This window comes from Ambystoma mexicanum, chromosome 6q, assembly GCF_040938575.1.
Source record: "Ambystoma mexicanum isolate Mex_15411 chromosome 6q, UKY_AmexF1_1, whole genome shotgun sequence".
Classification (NCBI taxonomy): Eukaryota; Metazoa; Chordata; class Amphibia; order Caudata; family Ambystomatidae; genus Ambystoma; species Ambystoma mexicanum.
The window spans coordinates 1238317708-1238342566 of NC_090937.1; positions in this window are offsets into that span (position 1 = coordinate 1238317708).

Genomic DNA, 24859 nt, shown 5'->3' on the forward strand with positions numbered 1-24859 from the left:
ACAGTAAAGTGGTTGTGATGGCTGAGCAGCCAGACTTATCTCAAGAGCAAGTGAGCCGTATCAATAGTTACACAAAGGAAAGCAATTACTATGATTCAAACAAACACTGACTCAAGGTTTCTGAGTAAAAGAATATACATTTATTTACACATCAGTTATAAAACATTTCACTAAATAAAGCAGTTGAAAAATCACACTCTTGATACACCACACCACTCCCACTCCCAATATATTCTGGACAAGTTAGGCTCAAAATGAAGTGTGAGCAAAATGGCACTCCAGCAATTTAAAAGGGAGGGAAAGACAAAGTTAGGCAGAAATTGAGTAACACCAACAAGTCAGTAAGCAGGGCAATCTAGATAAAGGAACTACAGTGAGGAAATCAGATTCAAAAAGGCTGGGGGCCAAAGTCAATAGGACAAAAGTTTTTTGCTCAAGATCACACAGTTCAGGGTAGTTCGCGGTTAAGTCTTTGCCAAGAGTTCCGGACGAAGTTGGTCAGCAGAAAAGTTAGTTTAAAGAGTAGAGAAGGACAAGCCCTTAGATTGGCGAAAGGTTTCACACACCTTCACCTGGCTGGATGAAACGAACAACCGGATTTGCACAGTACCTGTAAATGGAGAAGAAGCTGTATCTGAGGCGGACGTTTCTGGCAGGTCCTGCAGGCTCACGGTTCCTGAAGCGACTGTCGGACTGACATGAAGTAGGAAGACTGGAGTGTCGTGCACTACCCAGGGAAGACACTCGCAGCAGAGCAAAGCAATGAATAAAAGGTGCGCTCCTTAAAACCCAAGCAGGGTCCGACCTTCCTGGCTATCTGGTTCACTGTAGCTCTGTACAGCAAATTCGACGATAGGAGGGAGTCCTGGCTTGCAGTTTGTGCGAACTGGTTGGTCCCACCAGCTCATTGGAAGAAGATTCCTGGTAGATCTTCTCTGTCATTGGAGTCTGAAGATTCAGGCCTGCAGCAGGGCTTCACCAGCAGTTCAATTGTTATATGGGTCCTCTTCTGTCAGCTCCTTGTCGGTTCTTTCATTCCAGTAGCGACTCTGCCTTTCCAGACCCAGAGACCTGATTTTTATGCAGTGTTCCCCCATTCACACAGCCTGGCTGTCAATCACACAGCAGGGTGGCTGTCCCGCTGGGACATTCACATCCAGCCAATCAGATCACAGTGTGACATGGGTCTCCAAGTAGACCATGTGCAGGGAATCCTAAACCTTTCCCTCACATCCTGTCCCCCCCAGACATACAAGTGCCTAAGGAGGGCTTCTGTGTAGAACCCGCAAAATGACAATGAACAAAAGAACCAGACCTGGTTTGGAGTGCAGAGAAAAACACGAGAAAGACTTTTACAAAAAGAAATGATGAATAAACCCAGCTGGAACCGTATAAAAACGTATATGATCTAGCAGGTTTAAGTTCGAGGCTACCAAGATAGCCTAAAACAATACCAGGTTTATTTAAGATAACCACAAAAAAATAGGGTAGTTACCACTGCCACCAGGCAAGTCTTAATGAAAAGGGAGCGAAACAATGCTCCAAGAGAAACAGACAAAAAGGGATAAGTATTAACCCTTTCCAGAACTCTATTTCAGATAGTTTTTACTGGGTCTGTGAGTTTTAAAAGAGACTAATAAAGACAATGGCAACTTTACATATTCTGGGAGACAGTAGTCAGCCTCAGAAAATGGAGTCAGAGTTGGGAAGCCAAAAACACAACACTGTGTCACTGCAGTGAAGGTGCTGTGTAACATATAGTAAAAAGATGTTGCCTATGGAGTATGTGAGGCTCCACAGTCAATGAACACAAGAAAATGTTAAACACACACAGCAAGAAGACATGTAAGAGTGAGAAAAAAGGCTCACACTCTTAATATAAATCCTAGAAATCAAGCAAAGCTGCTGAGAGACTCAGTAGGTAAGGGAAATTAGCCATTCTGAAGAATTCTCCCTAATAAAAACAAATGCATTGAAACTGAAATGGCTCATATAGCTGGAGTTGCTTTTGAACTACTGATCTTTGATACATTTTTAAAGAAATGAACGTGTTTGCCCGTTCGAGTAAAACGTGAAGTTCCTTGTTGATATCTCCCAGAGTTGGTTTGACAGGGCCTGTCATTCAGAAATCGTGCCTGCTGAGGGACAATGAGATACTGGACAAGGCAAGGCCTTATTACTCACTGTGATTTAAGGAAGAACAGATGGAAATAGCGTCAGCAGCAATATTTTAAAAGTGAAATGTTTCCTTTATCAATGGGGATTTTGGGGTTTTTCAGCAAAGCAGTGCTGCCTTTTCACTCCATTTCTTTTGTACAGGTAAGAACACACTGGCATGCTCTTTCAGTGTGTCCCCTTGTTCCATCCTACCCAATGTGTGCTTGGCAAGAAGGTGCAGCCATCTCTTTGTTGCTGTAAAAACGCAATTTTGAGGTCCTGGTGCGCACTGGAGCCAGCGCAGCCATTTGCTATTTTCTGCAGACATGCAGCTTGGTGATGTGGTGAAATACTGTTGAGTGGGTCAATATATCCCACATATCCCCCCTGACTCCTATGAGATTCCAAGACGAGGGAGAATCGGGCAAGTCGGATTTCTCAATGGGTCCAAGCAGGATCAGTCAGGTATGAGTTCTTCGTCCATCAGAGAGCGGAACGTCCTGACCCTCTCGCTGTCTCTCGTTGGACAGTGGAAAGACACCCCCAGCTTTCTCTTGGATCTTCCTTTATGGTGTTGAGCGACAACCCCAGACTTCCTTGGGTTTCTACTTTCCAGGTCCCTGAGGTGGTCTTCCTTGGTATGAAGGTGCAACCAGTACAAATCTATGAAAGAGAACACAAATCTAGTTTCCCACTAACTGCCCTCCAATTGGGTTGACAGCCGTGGGATACGCAGGCATTCAGTGATGGCAATTGATAATGAAGAAAAATACTCCCTGTTATTCTCATGTTTCAGATGTCTCCTCTATTTGATTCTCGCTGGGTTCCTCAATTTGTAGCAAAGTGTGCCTAGGGTGACAACTCTTCAGCTGATTAATATGGACCCATTTCTCTTCTGTCAATTTGCCTTTGGGGATGTGGGTTCTGTAGGCGACAGGTGAAATTGTATCTGCAATTTCAAAAGGACCGTGCCAACTGGGCAAAAATGTGCGCTCTTTGGTCTGGTTCCTTTGGAAATTGTACAAGTAGACCCTGTCTCCTACTTGGTATTTCTTTTTGGTTGTTTTTGGATCATACTGAATATTCATGCTCTCTGAAGATCTTTCTATATTCTGCTGAGCATACACAAAAGCATGTTGAAGGTGTTTTCTTAGATTCTCAACATACTCATAAATTTTAGAGGCATTGATAAGTGTCTGCTCTTGTGTTCTATAGAGCAAATGCTGAGGTAGCACCATCCTTCGTCCAATCATCAGCTCAAATGGAGACATCTTAGTTGCAGAAGAAAGGGTAGATCTGATGGCCATCAGGAAAAGCGGTAATCTGATTTCCCAACTTGGCCCAGAGTCTGCCACAAACTTTTTTATAATGCTCACAATGGTTTTATTGTACCTCTCAACTCCACCACAAGAGGGCACCGATTTGCAATATGAAGTTTCCTTTTTACCGCAAGTATCTAAAACATCACTGGTGAAGTGACTACCTCGGTCTGACTCAATCCTTTGGGGTACGCCAAAACGCGAGAAGATTTGGTTGATCAACGGGACAGCTGCTGTTTCTGCTTTGCAATTTGGGGCCGGGAAACATTCCACCCATTTGGTAAACAAGCATGTTACGGTTAACATGTACTTGTATCCCCTAGAGGAGTGAATCACAGGCTCGATGAAATCTACTTGTAAATCTGACCAAGGCAGTGTCATCCCCCTCTTCTGGAGGGGAGCTCAGTATGTGAGTGAAGTTGGCTGAAATTGTGCACACACAAGGCAACCCTTCAAGTATTGGTAGAGGTCCTGCCCCATGTGTGGCCAGTAGGCAACCTCTCGCAAGATTTCTAAAGTAGAGTGAAACTAGTGATGACCGGCTGTGGCCGTATCATGAGCGTGACTAGGCATCAGGCTTTGGAATGAGGTAGGGACCACCCACTGGTCACAGCCATATATGGATCTCCTTACCAACAAACCGTCTTGGATTCAGACATTTTTTTGACATTTCAACAACACTCTGAGGTCCTCTCTCAATGTAATCGGCATCTGTCAGGGTAAAGTTCTCAGGGTCCTCAATGTGTTGATAAAATGTACCAATAATCAGATTCCCTTTTTGTGCCATGATTAAATAAATATCTGGGGTCTCTACTTACACCACTGGGCAGTTTAGAGTGCTTTGTGAGCATTTGTCTGAGACCTAGTGATAGCAGTGACTTGGAATTCCCCCAACATGGAGTCGATCTCAAGGAGATCCCCTTGTATGGCTCTGGTTTTGGCCAGCTGATCTGCTAGGTCATTTCCAGTTTTGTCTGGTCCCTCTATTCTGGAATGACCCCTGATCTTCTTCCAATAGATGTCATCCCACTAGAGGTGACCAGATCATCAATATTTTGGATGAGCTTGCCATGTTTAAGCGGTTTATTGTTAGCACATAGCATGCCTCTGGTTTTCCAATTAACAAGCTGCTCCACGAACCCACTCCGGACATAATCTGGATCAGTGATTATGACCAGTTTGTGTAGTTGGTGTTTGATGGCAGTGACGATAGCTTGATGAACTGCCATCAACTTTGACACCTGACTACCACGGAGAGCGATTTTGTACCCAGCGGAGGGTTGTGGGGCATCATTCACCCAGGCATTCCCAAAGCCGGCCACCAGTTCTTTTTCTTCGTTGTTGTAAACATGGTAGGAGCACCCATCCACACAAACTGAGGGCATCCCCTCGCACTTGTCTTCTTCAGAGACTTTGTGTGGGGAATTCAGGCATGCCTCCATTTTGTCCTGGGTTTTAAGACTTTCGTCCTCGAGACAGTTTTCTCTGGCTCAATCATGCAAGTCAGCCAGACCTTGCGCAATGGGACTCTTCTTGTTTTGGCCATATCTAACCTCCACAGGAAAGCCTTGCATTGAGAGAATCCAGGAAGTAATTCAGGAATTACTCACATTTCCGGCCTGGATTCTGTCACTTTGGAGGTATTGCAAAGGCTGGTGTGGAGTCTTCACTATGATGTGTTCCACCTGGATAAACGGGCAGTAATTCTTCAATGCCCACACGGTTGCCAGGAGTGCATTCTCACAATTGTTGAATTTTTCCTCCACAGAGGATAAAGTCCTGCTTGCATAGGAGATGACTTTATTAACCTTGTCATGCTCTTGACATAATACTGCTGTCAAGAATGTATTTGAGAACCCTGTCCCCAAGACCAACTCTTTGTTTTTGACAGGGTAAGCTAGTCAAGGTGCTTGTGAGAGGCTTATTTTGAGTTGCTTTACTGCCTCGGCTTGTTCTGGACCCCACTCCCACTTGATCCCCCTTCAACATATAGATCAGGGGTCTTATGATTTCTACATAATCCTCAATGAACTTCCTACTGTAATTAGTCAGTCCAAGGAGACTTCTTAGCTCACACAGATATGTGAGTTCTTTCAGTTGTAGGAGTGCTTCCACTTTCTTCTCCTGGGGACAGGACCCTCGGGAGTTATCTCATGCCCAAGAAGTTGACACGGATTCTGCACCACTGTGCCTTTTTTTGTAAGGATAGATTTTCTCCAGCAACCCTCAACTGTGTCAGAACATAACAGATTTCCGCTATGTGTTCCACCACAGTTAAGCTTTTTATCAAGACATCATCCACATAGGCCAGTTTACTCCTTTCACCTATGTCGGGCATTGCCTTATGTAGGAAGATGTTGAATTTGTTGCCGGAGTTGATGTATCCGAAGGGAGTCCAGGTCCACGTCTACTGCTGCCCCCTTAAGGGAAAGGCCATCTTGTATTGGTCCTTCCTACTGACAGGCACAGTCCAGTACCCATTGGTCAGGTCAATGACAGTGGATACCTTTGACCCTTGGATCTGGGCCAGTACCTTGTCAATGTAGGGGAGAGGCCATCGGGACATGTGTACCCATTTATTTAGCTCCCTAAGGTCGGCACAGAGTCTCCACTGGCTGTTCAATTTTAAAATCCTCAGCACCCGATTATTAAAGGTGCTGTGAACTGGACAAATTATCCCACGGGACTCAAGGTTTTTGATAATTTCCATAAGGAACTCCATGGATGCGAGAGGCAAGCAGTATTGTTTCACAAACACTGGAGCCATTCCAGGATCCGTGGAAATTGTTGTTGTATGGATTTCGGTGCAACCAAAGTCATACGAGTCCACCGCATAGAGATCTTGAAAATCTAAGAAAATCTGTTTCAGCTTTTGCTTTTGCTCCGGAGTCTCACAGGCATCAGCTAGATTGACTCGTTCTTCAACCATTTTCCTGAAGCCTGGAAAGACTTCCGGGTTTGCTATCTCAGCTGCCTCCTCCAGCTGGGTAGAGAGATCTGTGGTTCGAGTATTGACCTGGACAGAGGGTTTCAGGTATGCGAGGCATTCATTGTGGACCTGGAAGATCACCTCTTCCTGCCTGATGTCACAGGCCACCTCTTCCTCACTGTAAGAGCAGGAAGAGTACACTAGGAAATTCCCCCCTTGCCGGGTAAAGATCCTGTCTGGTAGTATGTCATTGTCACTATCACTGTCAAAACAGTCATTGGGGATTGGTCCTATCAGTTCATTACCTAGATCCATGGAGAAATGTTGGTCATCAATTGCCATTCCAACAATGGTGCCTGCGCCCAGAGTGATACTCCTAAGGTCGCTGTTATCCATCATTATTGGAATGATGTTGTGTTCTACATTGACTAATGGTGTTGGGTTTAACCTCAACCCCTGCTGTTGGAGATGGGAGTTGAGGTGTACATATGCGTCAGGGCTCTGCAGTTTCTGTCCTCTTTTAATTTTTAATTCAAGTGGGAATAATTGTGTCCATCCTGGGATGGTGACCTCCTCTCCAATTTGAACTTGAACTGCATACAGCAGCAATTGGTCTGACCAAAATACTTTTTCTGAATCATCAAACTCCAGGGGATTACCCCCTAGTCGGGACCAGGCCTTGTAATTGATCAGGTCCAAATTAATGGCAAAACGATTGAGAATGTCAATGCCTAAATAAAATACAGCAGGGACATCTTGCACGACCCAACAGTTATGTACTATGCCTTTGTTTCCTATATACATTTTAAGCATACACCTGCTAGGCAGGAGATGCTTGGAATTGTGAATTTCCAGGCTCATTTCCAATGTATCGATCAATTTAAATGTGGGAATGGCTGGATCTTTTGGGAGCTTTCGGAACATGGCTTTGCTGATGGAGATCTTACCGTTGCTCACACACACTTGGCCAAGAACAGATTCCTTCCCCTCATTTAACAGAATAGGGATGAAAAACTGTTCTCTAATTTTCTGAATGTCAGCTAAAAGCTGAGCTGGTTTTTTTGTATCACTTTTGGCTATGGAATTGGGATTTTCAGATTGTGAATAAAAGTATTTCCTTCCATTGTGGAATGCCACTTGAGACTGAAAGGAAGGTTGATTTTCAGGAATGGAGAGGAGTTCCCATCGCCAGTTTGTTGTCCTACAGCAGGTACTGTCATGTCAGGTATTTGAATGTTCTGAAAATGAAACTCAATATGATCAGGTTTTTGTTCAACCATGTGGCATGTGCCTTTTAAACTAACATGGTTCACACTCTGTTTCAATTTCATTGGCCTGTGAGTCTGAGTCCAGAGGACCTTGTTCACACAGTCTATTAGGGGGGACATCCTGCGTAGGATGTAATTCCCCAGCAGACAGGGTGCGCCCTCTGGAGTCACGACTATGACCGGGTGCGTCATCTTGTGTCTCCCTATTTTAATTTCCAGCTCTGCAGTCACCTCGACAGGTATTTAATTCCCGTCGAAGTTCTGAAGTTGTTCAGGCAGAGGGGTGGGAGGGATCTGGTATCTCTCCCCTCTTCCCGAAATTAGCTGTTCAAAGGCCCTTTTTGACAGAAGAGTAGCTTGGGATCCAGTGTCCACCAGTGCTGGAAATGTACAGTGCCCTTGCACTTGTACCGGGGCATAACATCTACATTCCTTCTCCTCAAAGGGGCAAAGATAATGTGCATTTTGGGGAAGCTTGGTGGTCAATGTCCTTATTTTTGACTCCGACACAGGGGTAGTTTGGGCATAATTCTGTGTGGGAGTTTGGGGATCTGAAAGACAAATTTTGCATTCGGATATTTGGGGAGTTTCAGGCTCCCCTTTTTCTGATTCTGGGCTGCCCCCCCCTTTTTGTAGGCAGTCAACAGAATTGGTTTGTGAGGTTTGGGATCCCTCTGTTACTATTGGGTTTCCTGGATGCTCATTCTGGGGTTCTGGGATGGGCGATTCTGACTCGGTCTCCACACCCACCCAGTCTTCATTTAGATCTCTTGGGACCCATTTTTCTTTGGGAGGAGTCCCCCTGTCCCTGAAGGAGAAGATCTTTTTCCCAGAATCCTCTAAGGATTCTTCCCCTTCAAATTGGAGGACACTAACTTCCTCCACAAAATGGGCCCTTTTGAGTTCTTTATTCCTCCTACCCACCCTCTGTTCCTTGGGTTGCAGATTTTCGGGGGCAGTAGATTTTTGTTCTGCTTCCTGGGTGTCCAGGAGCTTTCCACGAGTGAGGAAGGAAGCTTCCTCTAGAGCTTTGCACCTCCCTTCTCCCAGTGTCTCCCCCTCTGGAACCGGTGAGTTGTCAGGGTTCTCGTCATTGTTCTGGGGTTCCAGACCCTTGGTTTGTGGGGTTCTGAGCCGTCATGTTCACCTCAGGGTTTTGTTGAGCCCTCAACATGCGGCCCAGATCCTGGGTAAGGTTTTGGACCTGGCGCTCCAGTTGGTACACCCGTTCCTGCTGGTACGGGGACTCTGGTCAGCTCTAGGTGGATCATGAGAAGGGTAACTATCCCTTCTCCCGTAGTACCCTGGATATTTTGGATTTTGGCAACCCTCCACCCTTGGCCTCCCCTCTCCCGGATTGGGTTGTCTGGGTTCTTGAAATAGGGGAATGAAAGGAGGGTGGTCCTGCAGGTGGGGGTTTTGTGAGTATCGAGTGAAGAAACTTAACCCACCATTTGGGGGGTTACTGCCCTCCTGGAGGAAGTTAGGAAGGAAGGTTTCCCAGGGCAGTACTTACCTGATTGGATCCCCCCCTTGGGCTAGGGGAGTCCATACATACCACAGGATTGGTTGGTTGCCCTTGTATTGGGGGTTGATATAATCAGGGGAGTTAGGGGTCCCATTTGTGGGATTACATCCCTGACTGCCACCTTTTTGTGATTGGCCTGAAGGCCTTCTGGGTCTTTGATTTTGCTGATTTTGTACAGGTATATTTTTATGCGCCCCCATCTCTAGGTCTAAAATAGGGCAACCTTCACCTGGGCCACTTTAGCAGCAGCAGGGGTGTTGGCTGGTTTGGGGTTTTTGTTCAGATTTTTATTTTCTGCAGGTTTTTGTACCTCATAAATGCGTCCAGAGATCTTTTGTCATGGAAATCCCTCACCAGCTGGGTCATAATGTACTTTGGGAGTGCATGAAAGAAGGTAGTTATGAACTTGTTTGAGCTCCTGCACAAATTCTTGTGGGGCCTGATCTTCCCTGCACTCCAGATTGTAGGCTGCTTTGTGAGCCTCTTGGGGTTTTCTGTGGGAAGAAAAGTGTTTCAAGATGGCCGCCCTCTAGGTGGACCATCTTGAATGGTTCTGGTCCTCCGGTCCAGCAAAGAAGCTGGAGTACTCGGGGGAAAATGTCCATTTTACATACTCTAAGAAGTTCGGGTTATCTTTCAGGTGAAACGTGTCCATCATCTGCTGATAGAGTTCCAAGTGTTCCCAAACAGAATATTTTGCGTTTTTATGGTATTTTCCCTCCTACTAAGGGCCTTAATCTGCCTAATGGGGTCTTTTGTCATAACTCTCGTGAGTTTATTTGCCTTCTTTGGCTTAGTAACCCGAGTCCACTCGCCCTCAGACTCAGCGGCGCTACTACTTGAGGTCCCCTCATGATCATCTAGGCACTCCCTGATTATGCAAGCTTGAAAGGGGCTCGCAGAATAGAGGGGCCTAGTTTCTCTATTCCTGTGGTGCTCAGAAGAGCAGTCTTCTGACTCTTCCCTGATCCCAGGGTTGGCAGAGTATCCCTCCCACTGCCCTAATTGGGAAGAGGTCTTCAGGATGCTCTTTTTGGGCCTCATTTCATTTGGTTTTTCATCAAATTGAACCAACTGGTCCCATGGAAGGTAGTATTTCTGTGGTTCTAATTCCCTAACTCTCCCCTCATAGGAGTCTTCCTTGTCAGAGACATCAGCCTTAATGTTTGAATATCTATACAGGGACGCCCGGCTATCAGTTTCTGGGGGCGCTGATCTGTTAGTTCCATCTTTCTAAACCTATCGAATTCTGCCGGCCTCATGATTTCCATCTCATGGGAACCGGTAGACATGAATTTGGCACTGTTCACGGTATGAAATGGGTTTGAGTCCCTTAGTACAGAGGACCTTATACTATGATCAGGGGTTACCCTGTCCCTCTCTACCTGTTCAGGGTCCTTCCAGTTAGGATTAAATCTAGCACCCTCTTTCTCTAACCTCGCTAGTTTCTCCTTCTCAGCCCCTACTTCTTGATAATAAGCAAAGATCTTATCCTTTTGCTCAGCTATCAAGGCTTTATTGGCCTGTATGACCCGCTCTTGCTCTGCCACTTGTTTGTGGAAACCATCATTTTTTTCACAGAGGGCCTCATTGTTTCTCTGCGCTTCATGCCTGGTTTGAGAATAATGCAACTATTTCTGTTGCAGGAGACTCACCTCCTTAGTTTGTGCATCTTTGGTCTGGGTGTTCTCTTCCAGAGCACTTTCTACATGTCTGGCGTGCTCCAGTAGATTCCCATACTCTGTTTTGAGGTCATTTAGTTTCTGGAGGGCTAACTCACTTCCCTGTAACTCTATGTTTAATTTGCTTACTTCCTGGCCTAGTGCATCTCTCTCCTGACTTAGGGTGCCTCTCTGTTCAGCCAGGTCATACCTTTGTTTCCTGACTGTATTGAATTTCTGGCGCTCTTCATCAAATTCTGTTTGAGAGTGGAGGTCTCTCAAAATTAACTTATTATTTTCCTCTTTCAATTTCTCTTTCTGGTCTTGTCGCGTAACTATCTGCTCTGTGCAGACCCTGTTATAGGTTAATTGTTGAGTCAGCTTCTGTTGACTCTCTTGTAGAGAGTATACCTTTTCCTGACACTCTAGTCTTACTGCGTCTAATTGGGTCTCCTGGTCTACATTATTCTGTTGTTGGAGGACCAAGTCCTCTTTTAATTTTTGTATTTAATTGCCAGATTCTACCTCCAACTCTTGGCTCTTGTGTAGTTTTTGTTCCGCTAATTTTAGTTCAGCCTGGATTTGATTTAAGTGTTCAGATTGATTCTGAGCTAGAGTTTCATTTTCCTCCTGCTTTTCATGCATCACTCCCATGTGGAGATACATGTAGTCCGCAATCCTGACAATTTTAATTTGCGCCTCTTTAATTTTTGGGGTTATATATAATTCACTCAAAGCTTGGTGTAATAGGCCACCGTCCTGACACGTTCATGGCGGTGACCTGTTGTGTTATTTCTTGTAGCCAGACTTTTTCATCCTGTTCTGGCCACTCACCTCTGACAAATAGCTTGTGCAGAAGGTGCTCCCTAGCCATGTCGATTTCTACTATTGTCATTTTGAACATGTTCTTTATTTATTAATGTATTTATTTATGTAAGGGTAACCTGCATTCAATGGCTTTCTGTCTATTTTGGGGTTGATTTAGCTTTAATTTTTAGACACAGGCCTGGTACTCAGAGTATTTGTTTTTGGGAGGCGCTTGTACAGTGTAACCCAGTATTTCCACCACACAAAGTATCACTACCTTGCAGGTTAGTCTGCTGTGTTAGACTATCACAGATGGCAACCAAACTCAATCCCCGGCACAAGCCCCCAAATTTGTTAAGGATTTCAATCAGGCGACGCACACCTTTCTCTCGGCCTAGTATGCAGCGCACGACTGAAATACTTATCTCTTTATATTAAACTCAATATTGAGATGGCACACCACTCATATCACACCACCTTTACAAATACCCCTGGTCACAATGGACCATGAACCAGACTGGTTGGTAAAATACAATATTTATTTATTTATTTTAAAATTCAAAAGAAATCAGATCATTTTTAATATGGGACAGCAATCACCAATGGGGTGATCATTACAATGAGAAGGTGAGCAATGCACTGGGTCAACCTGCTAGTGGAAGATATACACAGTAAAGCGGAATAGGAACACGTTTGGTTTAGGAACGATAGCAACCAAATTATGATTTACCCCTGCAGGTTCCCACAAACCACAAATAATCAATTCTGAGAGGATAAAAAGAAGCAGCAGGTAATCCAGAATAAGAAACAGAAAATGGAATTCAAATCTGACCCCCCCCCCCCCAAAGAAGAGAGAAAATAGATTTGAACCCATTGCAACGTTATGAAATGACACTTGGAAATGGACAAATAAATAATTAATGTGTGTTAAAAAACCTTGAAGCAAATATAATTCCCCACTAAAGCAACAATGCAAAGACACTAACAATCACAAAGAATGGGTTACCAAAATCATACAGTTCGAAAATGAGTGGAAAGTTTAAAACAGATTGCAGTAAAATGACACGTTGGAATCTTAATAAAAACGGGTGGTTGGGGTGTAGAGGTATATCACAAGAACAATATGGAAGTGAAATTAGGTCTCTAGCTGGTAAATTGGAGGAGTTATGCAAGATATAAAAAGGTTTGCCTTGAGTAAAATGGAGCTGTGAAATAGGAAAGGAAATCAGTTGTAGCAAGAACAGTTTTACTTTACACTAGAGTATTCAGGCTAGGCCACCAAAGATGGACACAGTTAGACCCAGGGTTGATTCGCGACTTCAACCCCGTCACCCCAGCGCCCAACCCTGGTGGAAACAAGTCTGATCACTTGAAATTGGACTAATGGTTTAGGATTACACAAGACAAAATTACTAAAGAAATGGCGCTAGCACTAGAAATCAAGGTCAAGGTTGCAAGTGTGATTCTGACAGTTTTAATACATTATCAGGATAAGGATAGGATGACTTAGAGAGTGTGATAAGGACAAAGACAAGATATGCTATGGGTTTCTATGGAGTGGAGATTATACTCACTGTACACTTTTTAGTTGTTGGGATTTTTGGACCGTCAACTGTTCTGGTTACTACACGGCAGCACACCTGGCAAACAGCTGGGCAGTTCTGGTCACCAGATGACACTTCTGGATTGGCAATTCTGGTCACTGGATACTAAAAGTCAGCTGGATGGCAGGATTTCAGCGGACATAAAGTTAGGGGTATCAGGATGCATCCCAAAAACACCACAGCTTTCCCCTTTGGTTATTTGGGAATTTTAATGGGATTTCAGAAGTGAGGCAATGCTGGGAATGGGATCAGCACTGCTTGGGTTTTGCAGCGGGCACTGGAGTAGGGTCAGCAATGCTTTGGCCTTGTAGTTGGAACAGGAACGCAGCGCAGGAACGTCAGGAAGAGTGTGTGTGTAGAGTCTTGTCAGGGACTCTTATTTATAATGCATAGTGACATCATAGGCTATATTGCTGGGCCATTTTAGCTAAGCCCGCCTCTAGACAACTGGATTGGACAATGTTGGTTGCCTCCCCTGGGATGTGACTCAGTTCAGGAGGTTGCAATTTTTGATGTAAAAAGACTTCCCACAGAGGCCACCAGGGAGCACAGGCAAGATGGCAGCCTGAGCCTGTAGCTCTGTCCACTGCCCCAAGAATTCAGAGGAGTTTGCATGGAGATGGGAATCCAATCCCCATAAAAGAAGCATAAACATGTGTCTGACATCTTTACCCACCTGGAGGTGTTAGCCCGGTGAACGGGGGTGGCCCCTGCATCGAGATATCGCAGGCCTGCCCCTCCCTCACCACCGTGCCTAAAACAAAGTCCTCGGAGGCAGTGGAGAGCGAGCCTGGGCCTCGGGCCCCCCAGCGGACCTGAGGACATGAGAGGCAGTGACTCTCCTCCAGGCGGCGGTGACCTGACAGACACACCCGTTTTACCCACTCACCCGGGGGACCCCCTGCAGTGCGCATCCAGGACACCTGTCCCAACGATGACGGAGTACAGCGGAGAAGAGAAGGAGCTACCCTCATGGCCTTGTGGGACGCCGGTGCCCCTTTGCAACCCGCGGGGAGATTGGGCACTCCCCGCTGTGTCGGCACCTGTAGGACACCGAGTCGCTGAAGCCCCGGTGATCGGGCTCGGTCTCCCCCCATCCCCCGGGACCACAGTGATTGCACAGGGACACGGAGAAGCCCCTGGAATTGCTCCAGGAGCGGATGCTAAGCTGCAGGGCCTCAGTGCACCCGGCGCTGCAGGGGAGAGCAGGAAAGGATCTGGAAGGGCAGCTCTTGCCCCCTCGGCCCCCACGCACAGAAGAGACACATGCACACAAACAGATTCCAGTTCAGGACTGGCTGTTGAGATCCCTACTGAGTTACTTTAAGATTCCTGGTGAACACTTGAAGGAACCTCGACGGTCCTAGTAATAGTGCTGTTAACTTGGATCACTGTGGCACCCGCACTCCCCAAAACTGGGCCCACAAGAAGCCTGCACCTCTGTTTATTGATTGGCTGTGGTGCCTGGGCTTGCCCATTGCCTGCCGCTTCGGAGACGGATATGAACACAGTGGGAAAACACCAGGCTGAGGTGCTCCTGGTACCAGAGGGTTCAGAACGTTCCATTGAGGCCCCAGGAGCAGCCCTGTAAGGATACTGTTCCCCCTCAACCTGACATCCAACCCACATATCTGAGCAGCCGGGGTACACTACACACTGGTGCAGATAGGTAGCTCAGTGTAATCTCTAGAGATCCAAAGCCTGACCTGGGTGGCGGAGATTGAAAAACTTTTTGGATTGGCCTCTGTCTCTTAGAGAGCCCCCCCTAAGCATTGAGCTTCATGTGAGGAGACTGCCGGTGTAGTGCCACAACAACAGTCTTGCTCCCTATCTGTGCATCAACTGTATTCACATATATAGCTCGGGACCCACCCTGAGTCTGCCTATCATAGTTATGCCATGGTACGACATCCATGAGCTGGAAGGTAGCTCTGTCCATATACCAGTTTCAGGTTGGTAGTGCTGAAATGGCGCCTGGAGGCCCCCCACACCGGCCCCTGACCTGGGTATCATGCAGAACAACATACCGATGTTCCTGGAGGAGATCAGGGGGATAAGGACTGACATGGGTGCCAAACTAGCAGACCTCACGTCAAAGGTATCCACGTTGGAGGACCGGCTGGAGGGGGTAGAGAACAACCAGCTTTCAACGGAGCTCTTGGAAATTCCAATGGAGGTGAGATTTATGGAAGTACAACGGAGTGAAAAGGAATTACGTTTCAAATTTGATGACATGGAAAATTGGGAGAGGATGAACAACCTACGTATCTTTGGCCTGGTGGAATCGGAGGGCAAAAGGCCACATGGACTGGAAGGCAAAGTACAGGACATGGTACAGATTGTTCTGGGGCAGACGCAGGAGAGGAGATAATAATGGACAGAGTGCACCGTGCTGGAGGTGGAGGAAGGGGTCCACGCTCAGTGCTAGCAAGATAACACTATTATTGAGATAAAGCTAGGAAAAGGCCAAGAATCTTCAGAGCATACAATATGGTGTTGATGTTGGAGAAATGTGGTAACCTCACCAGATGGCTACAGGAGAAGGCTGTCAGATATCGCTGGGGCCACCCCTTCTATCGGACGTTTGAGTGGCAAGGGGAGAAACACCATCTGGTATCGGAGGAAGATATTCAGAGAGTCACGGAGGACCTGGTGGGTAGCCGGGCTGGTCTTGCAGGGGGCCGGGAGGAGGGGGACTTGGATCCAGCTAGGGGTCCCAGTGGCCCAGATGCGTTTAGGGGGAAGGCCAAGGTGAAGGGGACCCAGAAGTTTCAAAAGACCAGACACCCCCCCTTTTGCTTCTGAGGTACACCTGAAATGAGGTTGAAGTTGTTCTTGGAGTTACTTATAGGTTGTGGCCTGCTTTGCTGCCCCCACGGGGGTGGGGATTGAATGAAAGCAGATCATATGGTTGGGGCCCCTGATGAGACGGGTTTGCTCCCGAATTTAATGGTTTAATGGTTGTTGTTACTATTCCTGTGGTGGACAAGGCACCAGCTTGTCTGCATTTACGTTTGAAGGGATGTGAGACACATGAATCGTTGGGGGGAATACAATGTGGTTGGGGTGGGAAGAGATGGGGGAAATCGAGGAGATCCTGCTTAGGATCACTGAAATACGCTGAATGCAAATTTATAGGAAGATATCTTAGGATTGGGGACACCCACTGGCCGGAAGGTTTGGGGCTACGGATGGGTCCCTGGTGGTGACATTTTGGAGGATGGAGAGAGACGCCTCACAGGAGGGGAGGGGAGGGAGGAGGATAGGGTGTGACATGGTGGAAGGGGGTCGAAGGGGGAGCAGAAAGGAAGGTACTATGGGGACATGGATAGGGGAAGGGTCTGCAGGATCAGTGGATTAATGTGTTGCAACAGGCTTTGAAAATAGTCTATGAAGGGGTGGTTCTAGGGAACAAGACAAAGGACGATAATGGTTGAAGGATGGGTGGGCCCACTTAATGTTAAAGGCTTGAACTCCCAAAACAAGAGATTTAGCTAGCAACATGTTTCGTAAGCAGCAGCTAATGGTCCTCTTCCTACAAGAAACCCACTACAAACAGGGTAAAGAGTCGGCGATAAGGGGGAAGGACATCGGGAGGAATTTCTGGACTTCTTATAGGAGCACTAAGAAGGAGGGTTAGGCATACTCCTGAACAAGTCACTCCACCTAAAAAGTGTAGAAACGAAGAAGCGCTTTGGAGAGCAGTTTCTCTGGGTCAAAGACACCTGCAAGGGTGAACGAATCACACTTGCCACCTTGTACGCACCAAACGTAGGACAGATACGGTTTTTGAGACAGATCTTTGGGGTGATGGACGAGTGGGCTGAGGGGGCCATGATACTATCTGGAGATTTGAATTTTATAACAGACCTTTAGCTAGATTGGTGGTTAGCTAAGGGTACGGTGTTAAGGAGACTATGAAGGATAATATTGCCCTGCGAAATCTCATGTGGGAGCACTATTGGGTTGACATATGGCGCAAGTCATGCCCCCGGCTGGGAGGCTACACATTCTTCTCACCCCCACACCACACATATACAAGGGGCCTCATTACGAGGCTGGCGGTAGCCGTGTCCTTATTAAGGGCACGGCTGCCGCTGGTAATGATTTTTTACCAGGCCCATGGAATGGGCAATTACCGGGTCATGCCGACCTTGGCGGATTTGCCCATTACATGGGCCCGGTAAAAGTTGATTCATATTCCCATTTGAGCCCCATAGGGCTCAAATGGGAATGGGGAGGGAGCTAACAGGCCCGTTAATAACAGGCCCGTTTTTAGCTCCCTGCTACCCTTGCGGGACCCGGAAAGGACGTCTGGTCTGACCAGACGTCCTTTCCGAGTCCCGTGAGGGAACCTCGTAATAGGGCGGAGTGGGTTTAATGGCACCAGCACTATTACCGGTGCTGTTAAACCCTTTCTGCCAGCCTTATAATGAGGCACAAGGTTTGACCTACTGCTAGCCTCTGATGAGAGGGGAGGAGAGTTTGGGGTACACAGGGTAGAGGCAATTACCTGTTCTAACCACAAACTACTAGTGGTCAATTGGTCATTTCAAGGCACCCCAAGGACCTTTAGATGGTTTTGCAAAAATACGCTCCTTAGGGACCAAGTCTTCAGGAATTTTTTAAAGGATGAAATGAAGGCATATTTTGAAACTAATGACAATGGGGACACAGGAATGGTGATGGTTTGGGAAGCGGCTAAGGCCACCTTTCGAGGCCCCCTGATTGCGGAGGGAGCCTGACGTAAACGGGAAAGGACGCTCATTGAGAACAGGTTCCAGGGCGAATTGGGGGACTTAGAACCAGGCTCACCCATAGAGGGGAAGACCGGGAAGCCCTCCTGGGTGAGATGCGAGAGAGGAGGCAGGCATTACATATGGTCCTTATAGGGGAAGTGGCCAAGAGGATGATATATACACGACAAAGGTACTAGGAAAGGGGTGATGGGGTGGGTACCCTCCTATCATGAAGAACAAGGGGATGCAGAATAGAGAGGAGGGTCAGACCATCAGAGACAGAGGGGGCGGCCTGTGGGGGAAGGGGGAAGAAGTTGTAGAAAGTTTTGTGGACTTCTATAAAGAGCTGTATACCAGACGGGAGGGTGAGTCGCTAGAGGACATCCAGGCCTACTTGGCTGAACTCCTGCTGCCCCGCCTGATAGATCCAGAAAGGGAGGTCTTAGAGGGGGAGATAACACCAGAAGAGGTGAAGATAGCCATCCAGGGACTGAAAACAGGGAAAGCCCCAGGAGGCCATGGTTACACGGCTGACTTCTATAAGCAGTTTCAACCCATCCTGGTGGAACCACTGGCCAACTTGTTAATCATATTAGGGGTCAGGATACCATGCCGCTTACTTTTTTACATGCTCTAATCGCTGTAATTCCCAAGCCGGCTAAGGACCCGGCAGACTGTGGCTCATATAGGCCCATCTCCCTCCTGAATACAGACACCAAGATCTTCGCCAGGATTCTGGCAACACGTCTAGAGAGATACCTCCCTCGCTTGATCCACCCGGTCAGGTGGGGTTTGTGATGAACAGACAAGGCTTTTATAATCTGGAAAGACCCTACATGTGTTGCACTCAAGGGCGGTCAACGACGAGGGGGCTCTATTATTAGCCCTGGATGCTGAAAAAAGGCTTTTGATAGGGTTAGCTGGGCATTTATGGGAGAGGTCTTCACATCAATGGGATGGGCCTGAGGTGGATGGTCTGGATGTCAGCATTGTACTCCAGTCCCTCAGCCAGGGTGGTGGCAAATGGGACTGAGTCGGGTGGTTCCCCCTGGAGAGGGGCATGAAGCAGGTATGCCCTCTGTCCCCCCTCTTATATGCATTGGTTATGGAACCTTGGGCGACCTCCGTTGGCAATGACATTGGGATCACTGGGGTGAGGATCGGAGAAACTCATTGTAAGGTTGGGTTGTTGGCCGATGATGCATTGCTTTATATTACCAAACCATCTGAGACAGTACCCCGGGTATTGCAGGGATTGACACGTTATGGAAACCTTTCTGGGTTTAAGGTTAATCTTGGGAAATCAGTGGCATTCATGGCAGGCAACCTGTTGGGCTCAGAGGTGGTATATGTGGGTGGGCTCCCCTTCTGCGTTCAGAGGGTGGGTTTCGCTACTTGGGCATCCAGGTGTCACACAGTTCGGAGAGTCACTTTCATGACAACGTCCTTCCCCTTTGGGTATCAATCAGGAGGGACATCGAAAGGTGGGCAAGATTGGGGCTCTCATATCTGACATGCCTTAACCTGGTAAAAATGGTGGTTCTCCCCAAGTTTTTATTTTTGTTTCAAATGCTTCCGACACAGGAACCCAAAACATTTTTGACAGAGGTGAAGCGCGCCCTCCTACGATTTATATGGGCAGGCAAGAAGCATAGGATCTCCTCCAAGGTGTTGGCCGGACCCAAGGAAGAGGGTGGGATGGGATTCCCGGACTTGAAAACCTATTACAAGGCCTCCAAATTAAGGATACTGGTGGATCATTTTACCCCGGGGACAGAGAAACAATGGGTGGCAATGGACAATGAGGTTCTGACTGCGGTTACATTGGATGAGTGGCTTTGAGTCCCTAGGGCACGCATCTCTAGGAGGGTCTTACAGCACCCAATATGGGGGGTCCTGTGGTCTGTTTGGAAAGAAGGGGGTTACTATAGGTGGCTTATGACATGGCCCTCCCCGCTGAGCTGCATCTGGGACCCCCCAATCAGAGGCAAGATTGATGATCTGAGTGCCTTTCAACAACTGTATGAGGAAGGCCTCAGTTGGATGGGTCAGATGTGGGCGCGGGATCCTTTATGCCCCTGAAAGATTTGGAGGATGCCCTGGGGCATAGCAATCTCCCCTGTTCCGCTATATCCAGCTGAAGGGGTACTCACGGGAATCTAATTGGGGTGATACCCTCAGAAGGATTCTTACAGAGCTTGAAAAACTCCTCATTTCAAGGCAGGGTTCTAAGGGGGCTATATCTTCTCTCTATAAACTCCTCATGTTTGCAACTCCAAGGGACCCATCACCAGCGCAGACACAATGGGGGAAAGACTTATGGGAGGAAATTGATGATAAGAGATAATCCAAGATGTTTAAGTGGGCCTACCACTCAACGGCCTCACTCCAATTCCAGCACCAGGCCCTGAAGGTACTCCATACGTTACGACCCACACTGCTGGAAATGTCGGACTGAGATAGGGGACTACATTCATATGTGGTGGAAATGCCCAGTGGTACAGATGTATTGGGAAGAGGTGCTGTCCTGGATTAATGGGGTGGACGGAATGAAGAGATCCATGTCCCTGTGGTTCCTCCTTTTTGGAATTGAGGTGGGTGGGGACCAGGTGGCGGCACAGGGTCACATGTTGCAGATTAAGTTGGTTGCAGCTAGGTGTTGCCTAGCCCAGAAGTGGACATTTTCTGATCATGCCTAGGGAGAGGGAATGGGTCATCAAAGTTTGAGGTATCTATGATATGGAATTTCTAACGCATCTAATTGATGAATCCAAGACAAACATTGAAGGATTGTGGCTTCCCTTTTTTGAGAAGTATGGACACGGGACTTGAGGTGGTGGAGGCCTGAAGGGAGGAGTGCCTGACCGCGCTAGACTCCTGGGAGCCACGCCTTGATAGGGGAGGCATGTTGCACAGGTTGTGGCACGTCAGACGGGCAGTACCTAGCCCAAACCTGTGTGAACGATGCTGTAGTTGTAAATGTTTTATGAAGTACTAATGATGAACCCTGTTGGTATTGCAGATGTATCTTGCTGACCCGCAGCCATAGGAGGGGGTCAGAGGTGGGAAGGGAGGGGGAAATAGTTATAATTGTTAGGAAGGGAGATACATTGAATACTCTGTAATGTTATAACTAAAATGTGAACAAACTTTAATTTTCACAAAAAAAGACTTCCCACAGACCTTTTTGCCAAGAATCTGTCATACCAGAAGTTACACATTTGTACAGTTGTGGCACCTTAATAAATGACATAATCAGGTTACATATTTTATGTAGAGCACAGCTGTCCAAACCTGCAATCTGTGAGACATTGTTTTGTCTTTTATACTCTTTTGGTCATTTTCAGTATGAAATATTCAGCCTAAAATTCTATAACTTTAGACACATGTGTATATTATCATCAGGTATGTATGTACAGAAATGTGCATTTACTGCATGGGTAACAACATGGATGCTTTTCTTGTAATCTGCAATACTTTGCCATTTCTGTCCCCAAATTGTCAGTGAATTCTACCATGTCTACAATAAAAGCCCTATAAAATTATATTTAAAGTATAACATTTTTACATTCTTCCTAATTCTTGCTGCAGAGATAAAATGTCTTTAATGTTTATTTATAAAATAGTCTTTGGAAGCAAATGGCAGTCCTTTGTCTTGCACTGGACCATTTTATTTTTATTTTTCAGCTGCCATCAACTGTCACTTCAGCCATGTGTGCAGTAGGGGTTCCCAGTTTGATTGAAGATTTTATGGCACCCTTCACTTCACAGGTTAGTGTCCCAGGACTTCTATTGTCCCAGCCTAGACGAATGTCTGACAAGCGTGTGAACTTTCTTTGTCCTGGTCCATACAGAATTTTTCAAGCTAGCAATTATCACTTTCATGTCCTGTAAATTTATGTTGTGGCTCACTTCCTAGGGGGAAGCTTTAACTCTGCCAACCAGAATAACCTGTTTTTGACAGCTTGCAAATCCAGCCAAGGCGGTTTAAGCCTTTATTTTCTGATATTTGTTTCTGAATTAAAACAAACATGTGGAATAAAATAGCCCATGTACGTATTTTCACCAGCACCAAAACCCCTTCACATTGCTAAATAAGCAGGCTTTCATTCAAGAGTTTACTTTTTCATGGGCATTTTCTCCTTTATTTTTGCAAAAGCCAATTTTTACCCATGTGTTGAAAACTGCTAACATTTCCTTTCAAATTCGATTTTGACATCTGACTTCCCAATATTGCCTCACAGCCATAGTTATTTTCTTCTAGGCAGTAGTTTATTTGAAGCACAGATGCATTGAAACTGAGATAGCTGGAGTCTCTTTTGAGCTACTGAGCTTTGATACATTTGTAAAGAAATTAACATGTTTTCCTGTGTGAGTAAAAAGTGAAGTTTCTTGTTGATTTCTCTCAGAATTGGTTTGACAGGGCCTATCATTCAGAAATCATGCCTGGTTTTGCTGAGGCACAATGATATACTGGTCATGGCACGGCCTTATTACTCACAGTGATTTAAGGAAGAACAGATGCACATACTGTCAGAAGCATTATTTTAAAGGTGAAAAGTTTCCTTTATCAATGGGGATTTTGGGGTTTTTCAGCAAAGCAGTGCTGCCTTTTCACTCCCTTTCTTTTGTACAGGTAGGAACACAATGGCACGCTCTTTCAGTGTGTCCCCTTGTTCCATCCTACCCAATGTATGCTTGGCAAGAAGGCGCATCCATATTTTTGTTGCTGCAAAAACGCAGTTTTGAGGTCCTGGTGCGCACAGGAGCCAGCGCAGCCATTTGCTGTTTTCTGCAGACAGGCTGCTTGGTGATGTGGTGAAATACTGTTGAGTGGGTCAATATATCCCACAAGAGTATATTTGAGGTGCAATAGAGCAGGAGAAGTGAGCTGCCATGTGTGTATGTGTGGTTTTACAGGTGAGCACACAGTTACAACATGGTAAAGTTTTTGATGTGTACTTGGCGATGGTGCTGTGAAAAGTAATGCTGTGTAGAAACTGGCTGCTGGGTTTGCATACTGTTAGTATGGAAGAGGATATTGTATACGTGCACCTTGATTGTATTTGGTTACTATGGTGTGTGCTGAATTGTTGAGGTAGGGCCAAGGTGGTGAAAATTTGCGGTCATGTTGTTAGTGACACAATACTTTGTGAATGGGTATGGGTAGGGGTGGTGGAGGCTGTGATATTTTAGTGGATTCTGGTGATAGGGAACTGTTTTCTTGAAAGGGTGCAATGCAAAGGATCAGTATGTGATTGGTGGATGCATGTGTAGGTTGGGTAGGAGTGCTGGTGGCAGTGCAGTGTATGTTGATTGTCGTAGTTGGTGATATGGTGAAATGCATGGTGCTATTACATTGCAGTGCATGAGTTCAAGGCCAACCTATTGGGTGCAATGCAGCAGCAGAAGTGAGCTGTCATGCATGCATGTTTTGTTTCTCAGGTGAGGACGCTGTTACAAGATGCTAAAGTTTTTGATGTGCACTTGGTGATGGTGAGCTGAAAAGTCATGCAGTGGGGCACTGGGTAGTGGGTTTACATACTGTCAGTATGGAAAAGGATATGGTAGATGTGCACCTTAAATGTGGATGGTTATTATGCTGTGTGCTGATTTGTTGAAGTAGGGCCAATGTTGTGCAAAAGGTTGTGGGTAGGTTGGTAGTGACAGAATGAATGGGTCTGGGTAGGGGTGGTGGAGACTGTGGCATGTTTGTGGGTTGTCCGGATTGCGACCTGTTTTCATAATTGGGTGCAATGGAGAGGTTCAGTATGTGATTGGTGGGTGTGTGTACAGGTTGGGTAAGAGTGCTGGTAGCAGTGGTGTGTATGTGCATAGGCGTAGTTGGTGATATGGTCACATGCATGGTAGCATTACGTTGCGGTGCCTGTGTTCAAGGCCTAGCCTATTGGGTGAATGGCCCAAGGCCGTAGGCCAAACATTGATGAGCCTAACACTTGAGAAAACCCACTCCACTAATGCAATTTTGACTTTGTATCTGGTAGAGCATGGTGACCTGTAAAGAATGGTTGTGGAGTACATTTCAGGCGCCATAGACCAGCAGCAGTGAGCTAGCAGGTGTGTATGTTTGGTTCCACCAGTGAGGGCGCTGGTAGAACATGGTAAAGTTTTGGATGTGTGATTGGAGATGGTGCAACGAAAAGTCACACAGTGTGGGCAGAGGGTATGGTTGAAGCATAGCTTGTATGGGTTCTTCACTATGCTGTGTGCAGATTTGTTGAAGTAGGGTGAATGTGTGGCCGCAGCACCGTAGGCCATGCATTGAAGAGCCAAGCACTTGACGAAACCCATGCCAGTAATGACATTTTGACTGTGTATCGGGTAGAGGGTGGTGACCTGTAAAGAATGGTTGTGCAGTACATGTCAGATGCCATAGAGCAGCAGAAGCGAGCTGGCAGGTGTGCATGTTTGATTCCGCACGTGAGGGCGCTGGTAGAACATGGTAAAGTGTTGGATGTGTGATTGGAGATGGTGCAACGAAAAGTCACACAGTGTGGGCACTGGGTGCAGTGTGTGCATACTGGCAGTTTGGCAGAGGGTATGGTTGAAGCGTGGCTTGTATGGGTTCTTCACTATGCTGTGTGCAGATTTAAGAAGTAGGGCCAATGTTGTGAAAATGTTGTGGGTAGGTTGGTAGTGATGTTAGGCGGAAACCTGTGCAGTTCCCTCTGGGACCACTGCAAAAGATTTAGGACTACAGGTGTTTGGCAGTAAACCCACTTGGTAGCAGTCTGTACCACACAGATTCACTTGGTAGCTGTGGCTGAGCAGTCAGACTTCTCACAGGAAGAGTTAGGCAGTATGTGGAGTATACAAGATAGGGCAA